At 44.0% G+C, this 10,000-nt stretch overlaps 1 protein-coding gene across 2 annotated transcripts in view; it reads right to left on the reverse strand.

Annotated features, from left to right (window-relative positions):
• The window catches only part of LOC115212812 (histone-lysine N-methyltransferase SETMAR-like), a 127,279-nt gene that overhangs the window by 74,718 nt on the left and 42,561 nt on the right, over positions 1 to 10,000 (reverse strand). For both annotated transcript variants that reach the window (XR_003881765.2, XR_004999545.1), the window contains exon 2: positions 8,166 to 8,277. The gene's annotated coding sequence lies outside the window, so the exon portion shown is untranslated. The remainder of the gene's footprint in view (positions 1 to 8,165; positions 8,278 to 10,000) is intronic.

Below are 10,000 nucleotides of genomic sequence, written 5' to 3' on the forward strand. Positions count from 1 at the left end.
GGTGCAACTGGGGTCTGGGAAGCCAGAAGGCTGCACCAGGCCCAGTCTGATCTGGCAATGTTTCTACGGCTGGATGCCCTTCCTAACGCCAACCACTCCATGAGTGTAGTGGGTGCTTTTTACGTGCCACTGGCACAGGTGCCAGACGAGGCTGGCAAACGGCCACGGTTGGATGGTGCTTTTTACGTGCCACCGGCACGGAGGCCAGGCAAGGCTGGCAAACGGCCACGATCAGATGGTGCTTTTTACGTGCCACCGGCACGGAGGCCAGGCGAGGCTGGCAACGGCCACGATCAGATGGTGCTTTTTACGTGCCACCGGCACGGAAGCCAGTCAGGGCGGCACTGGCAACGGCCACGTTCGGATGGTTCTCTTATGTGCCACCAGCACTGGTATCACAGCTACAATTTCCATTCATGTTGATCGATTTTGATTTTTGATTATAGTCTTCCTTTGCTTTTCTTCCATGAACACCTAAAGGCCTTAAGCCAATACCACCCCTACTATATAAGGTGGTGACTATACGGCGCAAAACATGATAGTGTGGTGTAGCAGGTTGAACTTAAGATCATTGCTTTGCTTGTGAATTCTGCCAAATGCGAGCTTTCTTCTTTTCAGGTACATGACGCCACTGCTCCCCGTCCCTGGGCCTCTAGGGCCCATACCTTCCACACCCTCAGGGTGGGCACCCTCAACGTTGACACACTGAAAGGTAGGTCTGGCGAGATAGTCGAGATGCTTGAACGGAGATGTGTTGATGTATGTTGCATGCAAGAAATAAGGTGGAGAGGAGGATCTGCTAGGTTCCTCACAGGCAAGGAACACAGGTACAAGATTTTCTGGGCAGGGAACACTGACGGGGTTGGTGGCGTGGGTATACTTATCGCTGAGAAATGGGTAGATAAAGTAATTGAGGTAATCAGAGTAAGTGACAGAATACTTAAGATTAGAATAGTGCTTCATCATAGATTAGCAACCATTATATCGGCCTATGCCCCTCAGCCAGGGCTACCCGATGGACAGAAAGGCAGTTTCTATGACACCCTACTACAGACCACCTCATTGACGAACGACAGGGACCTTCTCTTTGTGGCTGGTGATTTCAATGGGCATGTTGGACGACATGCTGGAGGCTTCCATGGCGTACATGGAGGCTACGGTTATGGTTCCCGCAACGAAGAGGGAACCAGGCTGCTGGAGTTCTGCGATGCAAATAGTCTTATGGTTTGCAACACTAACTTCAGGAAACCGACAAGCCACCTGGTCACCTACCAATCGGGCCGGCATACTAGCCAAATCGACTACATCCTTGCCAGAAAAAAGGAAAGATGGCTGCTTATAAATGCCAAAACCTTCCCAGGCGAAGAATGCACCCCACAACATAGACTGGTAGTTAGTGACTTTAGGATCAGGACTAAGAGGGCGACTAGAAGACGACCAACATGGAGAAGAAGTGTCTGGAAGCTTAAAGACCCTGCGAATGGACAGAGATTTAGAGACATGTTACTTGAAGCCTTTGACGAAATGGAAGGGGGTATAGCTACGCATGGGGTAGAAGACAACTGGACGCTTCTGAGGGACAACCTGCTGAAAGCCACTGACCAGATCTGTGGCTGGTGCAAAGTCCCCTTAAGACCCAAAATAACGTGGTGGTGGAACAATATTGTTGACAGGGCTATTAGACAAAAGAAACAGGCTTGGAAGGCCTGGAAGAACGGTGGTAGCAGGGAAGTGTATCAGACTGCCAGAAGGGAAGCTAGGAGACAGGTCTATCTAGCCAGAGGGGAAGCAGATATGAAAAAATTTGCCAATGTCCTGCGCTGTGAGGATGAAAGACTTGAGGTATTTCGTGTTGCAAGACAGTGTGTGAGAGAGAATCGTGATGTGGTAGGAGAGAAATGTGTTCGCAAGGATGATGGTTCACTTGCGCTAAATGAGGATGCAAATAGAGAGGCTTGGAGACGCCACTATGAAAGGTTGCTGAATAAAGAAAATGAATGGGATAAAGAGAGTCTGCCGAATGTCAACCCAACAGAGGGACCAGCAATCCGAGTTAACAGTTCCTTAGTAGTTAAGGCAATTACAAGCATGAAAACAGGGAAAGCCCCAGGCCCATCAGGAATCACTGCAGAGATGCTCAAAATATCTGGTAGTGTCGGCTATAACCTAGTCACCCGTATAGTTAACCAGGTGATACACGAAGGAGTCATACCCAATGACTGGTGTAGCAGCATAATAGTCAACTGCTACAAAGGTAAAGGTGATGCCCTAGACACAAATAACTACAGGAGCATCAAGCTGCTGGATCAGGTAATGAAGGTTACGGAGAGGGTTATAGCCCAATTAATTAGAGAGAGAGTTAGCTTAGATGATATGCAGTTTGGGTTCGTGCCAGGGAAAAGTACTACTGATGCTATATTCCTGGTAAGACAGCTGCAGGAGAAATACCTAGCCAAAGATAAGCCCTTGTACCTGGCTTTCATTGACATGGAGAAAGCCTTTGACAGGGTGCCCTGATCCCTTATCTGGTGGTCAATGAGGAAACTAGGGATAGATGAATGGTTAGTGAGAGCTGTGCGAGCCATGTACAGAGACGCTGCTAGTAAGGTGAGGGTTGGCAACGAGTACAGTGAAGAATTCCGGGTAGAGGTTGGGGTCCACCAAGGTTCAGTCCTCAGTCCCCTCCTATTTATCATAGTCCTCCAGGCAATAACGGAGGAATTCAAGACAGGATGCCCCTGGGAGCTCCTATATGCTGATGACCTTGCTCTAATTGCTGAGTCACTATCAGAACTGGAGGAGAAGTTTCAGGTGTGGAAGCAAGGTCTAGAATCGAAGGGCCTCAGAATCAATCTAGCCAAAACCAAAGTCCTAATAAGTAGAAAAGTAGACAAGTCACAAACGCCTTCAGGTAGATGGCCCTGCTTGATCTGTAAAAAAGGTGTAGGTAGAAACTCTATAAGGTGCACCAAGTGCAAGCTATGGACACATAAGAGGTGTAGCAATGTCAAAGGAAGGCTAACTAGGAAAATAGTTTTTGTCTGTGGCAGATGCTCAGGAGCAATAAACACTGAAAAATGGCAGAGACCAACGTCTACCATGTTCCAGGGTGAAAAACTAGAAGTAGTTGATAGCTTCCGCTACCTAGGTGACCAAGTCAGTAGCGGGGGTGGGTGTGCTGAAAGTGTAACTGCTAGAGTAAGAATAGCCTGGGCAAAGTTTAGAGAGCTCTTACCCCTGCTGGTGACAAAAGGCCTCTCGCTCAGAGTAAAAGGCAGACTGTATGATGCATGTGTACGTACAGCCATGCTACATGGTAGTGAAACATGGGCCGTGACTGCTGAAGACATGCGTAAGCTCGCAAGAAATGAAGCCAGTATGCTCCGATGGATGTGTAATGTCAGTGTTCATAATCGACAGAGTGTAAGTACCTTGAGAGAAAAGTTGAACCTAAGAAGCATCAGTTGTGGTGTGCAAGAGAGATGGCTGCGCTGGTATGGTCATGTGACGAGAATGGCTGAAGATAGTTGTGTGCAAAAGTGCTACACCCTAGCAGTTGAGGAACCTGTGGAAGAGGTAGACCCAGGAAAACCTGGGACGAGGTGTGTGAAGCACGACCTTCGAACTTTAGGTCTCACAAGGAAATGACTAGAGACCGAGACCTATGGAAGTATGCTGTGCATGAGAAGACCCCAGGCAAGACTAGTGAGGCCATAACCTGTGGCCCCTACCTGGGACGTAGTCAGTCCACCTGTGCATACCTTCCTTCTTGTGACACTTGTGAAGACCTGTTGAGGCAAGTGAAAATCAAACCAAATCAAAATAGATGAACATCAAATGGAATTTGTATTTTGTGGTACCAGTGCCGGTGGCACATAAGAAAACCATCCGAACGTGGCCGTAGCCAGTACCGCATCGACTGGCCTCTGTGCTGTGGGCACATAACAAACACCATCCGATCGTGGCCGTTCGCCAGCCTCGTCTGGCACCTGTGTTGGTGGCACATAAAAAAACACCATCCGAGCGTGGCCGTCTGCCAGCCTCGTCTGGCACCTGTGTCGGTGGCACATAAAAAACACCATCCGAGCGTGGCCGTTCGCCAGCCTCGTCTGGCACCTGTGTTGGTGGCACATAAAATCACCCACTACACTCTCGGAGTGGTTGGCGTTAGGAAGGGCATCCAGCTGTAGAAACACTGCCAGATCTGACTGGCCTGGTGCAGCCTTCGGGCTCCCCAGACCCCAGTTGAACCGTCCAACCCATGCTAGCATGGAAAGCGGACGTTAAACGATGATGATGATGATATATATATAATGTACGGGCATAAGAAACATCAAATGTGGTGTGCAAGAGAGGCGACTGTGCTGGTATGGCCATATGTTACGTATGAATGAAGACAGCTGTTTGAGGAAGTGCAAGGACAAGAGACTGAGACCTTTGGAGATACACTGTGATTGAGAAGACCTGGCAACTAAAGTGAGATCGCAGCCACACACGTCCAGCCCCGTTAAGTATACCCCTGATGCATCGGGCGTTATATGCTTGAGAAGACCTGTTGAGTCAAGTCTGGCTCCCATGCTAGTTGCTTGTAGAAAGTAACAACTGAATGTGGTCAATGCCAGTACTCCCTGACTGGGCCCCATGCCAGTGGCACGTAAAAAGCACTATCTGAACACAATCGATGCCTGTACCCACTGACTGGCTCTTGTGCTGGTGGCACATAAAAAGCACCATCCAAATGTGATCAATGCCAGTACCTCCTGACTGGCTCCTGTACCAGTGGCATGTAAAAAGTACCCACTACACTATTGGAGTGGTTGGCATTAGGAAGGGCATCCAGCTGTAGAAACTCTGCCAAGGTCATTGCCAGTGCCACTGGACTGGCTCCTGTGCAGGTGGCACATAAAAAAAACACCATTTGAGTGTGGCCGTTGCCAGTACCGCCTGACTGGCCCCTGTGCCGGTGGCATGTAAAAGCACCCACTACACTCTCGGAGTGGTTGGCGTTAGGAAGGGCATCCAGCTGTAGAAAGTGCCAGATCAGATTGGAGTCTGGTGCAGCCATCTGGTTCACCAGTCCTCAGTCAAACTGTTCAACCCATGCCAGCATGGAAAATGGATGTTAAACGATGATGATATAATATATATATATATATATATATATATATATATATATATATACACACACACACACACACACACACGCGCGCGCACGCACGCACGCACGCATGAGTATATAAACATCCTCATCATTATCATTTAATGTCTGTTATTATCCATGCTGGCATTGGTTGGATGGTTTGGCCGAAGTTGCCGATCCCCAGGATGGCACCAAGCTTTATTGTCTGCTTTGGTATGGTTTCAACAGATGAATGTGCTTCCTAAGGCCAACCACTTGACAGAGTGGACTGGGTGCTTTTGTTGTGATATCAACATCAGCAGGATCACCAAGTGAATTGCAAGGCAAAAACCCAAGGGAGGGGCTTTGTGCCAGTTGATGGGAGGTTAAGGTATAATACAGGGATAGAGATAAGGGGATTGCTACAGAGGAGATACATGGCTGCCCCAGTTGGAGGCAAAAGAAGGGAGAGTTGGAGGCAAAAGAAGGGAGAGATAGAAGTGGTGGTGGTAATGTGTGTGGGGGGGGGCATAACTTCAAGATACAGTGGGGTGTGAATATAAGTGAAGTGTTGTAGAGATTGGACACAGTGAGTGGGAAGGGGTAGACAGACGAGGGGGGGGAGTTCCCCAAGAGTATGTGGAGAAAAGATTAGTGATGAGGTGGAGGTGATTGTAACCAGCAATGGTGAGAGATGTAGGAATGGCTCAGCAGGGGCTATGGTAGATATGTGAGGGTGCTGACAGTGATGACAGATAAGGAAGGTGTTCAGTATAACACAGACGGGGAGGGGAGGAGGGAGGGAGAGACAGATAGAAAGAGAGACAGAAAGAGACAGAGAGAACAAAAACATAAGCAATCAGATGTAAAGAAATCTGAAATTCATGTATGAACTGATCCCTGAACTTGACAAACAACAAAGGACTTCTTCACATTTCTCCTATTGACTTTCCAGCAATGAGAATTAGGTTATTTCTCCCAATACAAAAGCTTCGCTGGTCAATGAGTCTTAACTTTTTATATTGATTTTCGAAGGCATAAAACCCCAAGAAGGTTGCTGAAAGTAAAAACATCACTGAAAGTGGAGTTTTAAATCCACACAGAGAATATTTTTTAGTGCCAGATCTGTTTGTTTGTGAGCTAAATCATTTATTACTGCCACAAGTTATATTTTCAAAGCTCATTAGAAAATAGAATGCCCGACCCTAGGAAATACCATTACAAGTGGACAACTAAAAGATTTAAGACCAAATTCAGTTTAACTATTTAGCATTCAGTGCCGGTGGCACATAAAAAGCACCATTCGAACGTGGCCAATGCCAGCGCCGTCTTGACTGGCTTCTGTGCCGGTGGCACGTAAAAAGCACCAACTGATCGTGGCCATTGCCAGCCTCACCTGGCATCTGTGCCAATGGCACATAAAAAGCACCCACTACACTCACGGAGAGGTTGGCGTTAGGAAGGGCATCCAGCTGTAGAAACACTGCCAGATCAGACTGGAGCCTGGTGCAGCCTTCTGGCTTCCCAGACCCCGGTGGAACCATCCAACCCATGCTAGCATGGAAAACGGATGTTAAACGATGATGATGATGATTATTTACTCTGTCAAATTTGATACTTGTTTATTCAAATTTTTGAAAATTAATCGTGCATTAGAGTACAACTTGAGATTTTCATGATATGACTGTGTATTTTTAGAACGACATTGCAGAGTAGGTATGAGAGCCTAAATCTGGCCAGTTTGAATGTAAAACTAGTAGAATATTTGGGCCAGACAGGAATGGTTTAAATACTAAAGGGTGAATGTAGTTCTCTAACTTGGTGACTTCTTTCTGTCATCTCACATTTATATGGAATCACAAATGTTTTTTTCTTTTTCCAATCTTTCAAATATTTTATATATGTGTAAAAGTGCCAGTGGCACTTAAAACGCACCATTCGAGTGTGATCGTTACCAGTGTCGCAATACTGGCACTCGAGCCCCGTGCTAGTAGGGTATTTAGAGCAGCATCCGAGCGTGATCATTGCCAGAGCGGCTATCTGGCCTCTGTGCTGGTGGCATGTAAAAGACACCATTCGAGCGTGATCGTTACCAACATCACCTTACTGGCACCTGTGCCGGTGGCATGTGTAAAGGATTCGAACAAGGTCATTGCCAGTACCGCCTGACTGGCACATAAAAAGCACCCACTACACTCTCGGAGTGGTTGGCGTTAGGAAGGGCATCCAGCTGTAGAAACTCTGCCAGATCAAGAATGGGGTCTGGTGCAGCCATCTGGTTCGCCAGCCCTCAGTCAATTGTCCAACCCATGCTAGCATGGAAAGCGGGCATTAAACGATGATGATGATGATGTATGTGTGTGCGTGTATACGTGTGTGTGCATGTGTGTGTGTCATATGCTAAGAAAGTAATAATAAAAAAAATATATACCGTTTTCTAGTCATCTTCAAACGCAATACTTCAGCCATAACACTCACTTGTCATCATAAAAGATCATGTGAGAAGTTTTATTATTTTCTCTTCTTTAAAATTATTGCAGTTTTGTGTCTGAAAATGTTTCTGAGTTTTGCTTTTATATTTTATCTGCAATTTCTTTTTTTATTTTGTTAAATTATGGTATCTGGTAACACAAATTCTTTTCAGTTAGAAATTTCTGTGAAAGTAGCTAGTTTATCGATACTCGGTGACAAGAAACAAGAACATATTATATAACCAATGTAGAAATAAAAGACAAAAAATATTAAATAAATATCTTCATACATGAAGGAACCGGTAAAAACCTGTCATTGATTATTATATAGCATCTATAACTCTTCTACTTTGAATACAGACATTAACCAGATCAGAAATATAAGTCGCAAGCAAAAATGATAAGCAATCTTTATGATTGATAAGCAATCTTTATGACTGATAAGTAATGTTTATTGATTGATAAGTAATATTGATACATGACATATCTTTGCAGCCATTTCACTAACTGAAAAAGAAACACTTTTTTTGTAAGTAAACTTTGGTGAGTAAACTATGAATAGCAAATCACTTTACCTGATGCGTTATCATGCTTTGAAATTAAAGCCTTTGGCAGCTGCAGATGATGATTGAACTAATTTCATCTTCTTTAGGACATACCAAGAGTGGCTTACATCTGTCTTTCCATCTGGTAATGGTAAATATCAAAGAACTACTTATTGGAATTGTAAACAAGATTGTGAGTAGCAAGACTTCAGATGAAGAAACAAATTTCAAGGATGGACATTAATAGCAAGATGTTAAGAATAAACATGTAAATAATCGTTCACAAGAGCACTTTGGTAAGCACAGACATTGGGTGCTTTCCTGCCATTAAATGGCCAAGAAATTGCTCTTTTTTCAACTTTTCAAATTGGCCTTTCTTCAATTTTTTTAAAATCTAGGCAAATTCTTTCCATTCATTCACGCAGTCCTGCAACACCCAATATTCTTATCAAAGAGGGGATCACAAAGACCAGGACTAATTTCTTTTCTTTTATTTGTTTCAGCCATTTGACTCCAGCCATGCTGAAGCCCTGCTTTAAAGGGTGTTGCAGTTCTATATTTAAGAGATGAGTAATTATGTACATTATTTACATTTGACAGATATTTGTCCTCATCTTGTTTGTTAATATGTTTCGGCTGATATACCCTTCAGCCTTCATCAGGTGTCTTGGGGAAATTTCGAACCTGAGTTCTCATTCCTAAGGTCATTTTCGATATTATTATTATTCAAGTTACTGTCTGGAATCGAACTTGGAACTTGGTGGTTAAGAGCATGGGCTACTAACCCCAAGATTCTGAGTTCGATTTCAGGCAGTGACCTGAATAATAATAATAATAATAACAACAGCAACAACATCGAAAAATACCTTAGGAATGAAAAGCAAGGTTTGAAATTTCCCCAAGACACCTGATGAAGGCTGGAGGGTATATCAGCCGAAACGTTGTGTTAACAACAAACAAGATGAGGACAAATATCCATGAAATGTAAATAATGTTAAAGGGTGTTAGTTGAAGAAATTGACCCTAGGACTTATTCTTTGTAAGCCTAGTACTTATTCTATCGGTCTCTTTTGCTGAACCACTAAGTTATGAGGACATAAACATACCAGCATCAACCAATGGTGTGTTTTTGTCCCTGATGGTAAAGGACAAACACAAACACATACAAATATATGCATACATATATGGCAGGCTTCTTCCAGTTTCTATCTACCAAATCCACTCACAAGACTTTGATCAACCCAAAGTTATAGTGGAAGACACTTGCCCCAGGTGCCACACAGTGGGACTGAACCCAGAACCATGTGGTTAAGAAGCACATATTATATGTGCCTGTGATTGTAATAACAAGTTACCAATGCATCAACCACTGCACCAGAAAAACTCAAGTATGAATTCTTTGAGATAGCCACATCACTTGCTGAGTGAATCAGGATATCTAACACAAGACAAAATTTGAAATTCCATAAAACAAAATCTTTATCTGAAAGTGATGGCACTTGCTAGGGATGTATTGCTAAACTTTTTTGATACCAACCCACCTAAAACTGCCTCTGACTCTGTAATCCAAATGTCTTGTTTTCATAAGTTCTGAATTAAAATCTTCCACCAAAACTTAGTTATAATTTATGTTCCTAACACTAGCTCAATGATAACTAAGTTATTTTACTAAATTCTTTGTTATATTTAAAATTAATTGAAAGAAACACAGAGCATCTCATCAGAAATATGATAAGAAAAAGGTTAAAATATATAATAGAGAAACAATTCTTAACCCTTTTGATACCAACCCAGCTGAAACTGGCTCTGGCTCCGTAATACAAACGTCTTGTTTTCACAAGTTTTGAATTAAAATCTTCCACCAA

This window comes from Octopus sinensis, linkage group LG6 (genome assembly GCF_006345805.1).
Source record: "Octopus sinensis linkage group LG6, ASM634580v1, whole genome shotgun sequence".
Lineage (NCBI taxonomy): Eukaryota > Metazoa > Mollusca > Cephalopoda > Octopoda > Octopodidae > Octopus > Octopus sinensis.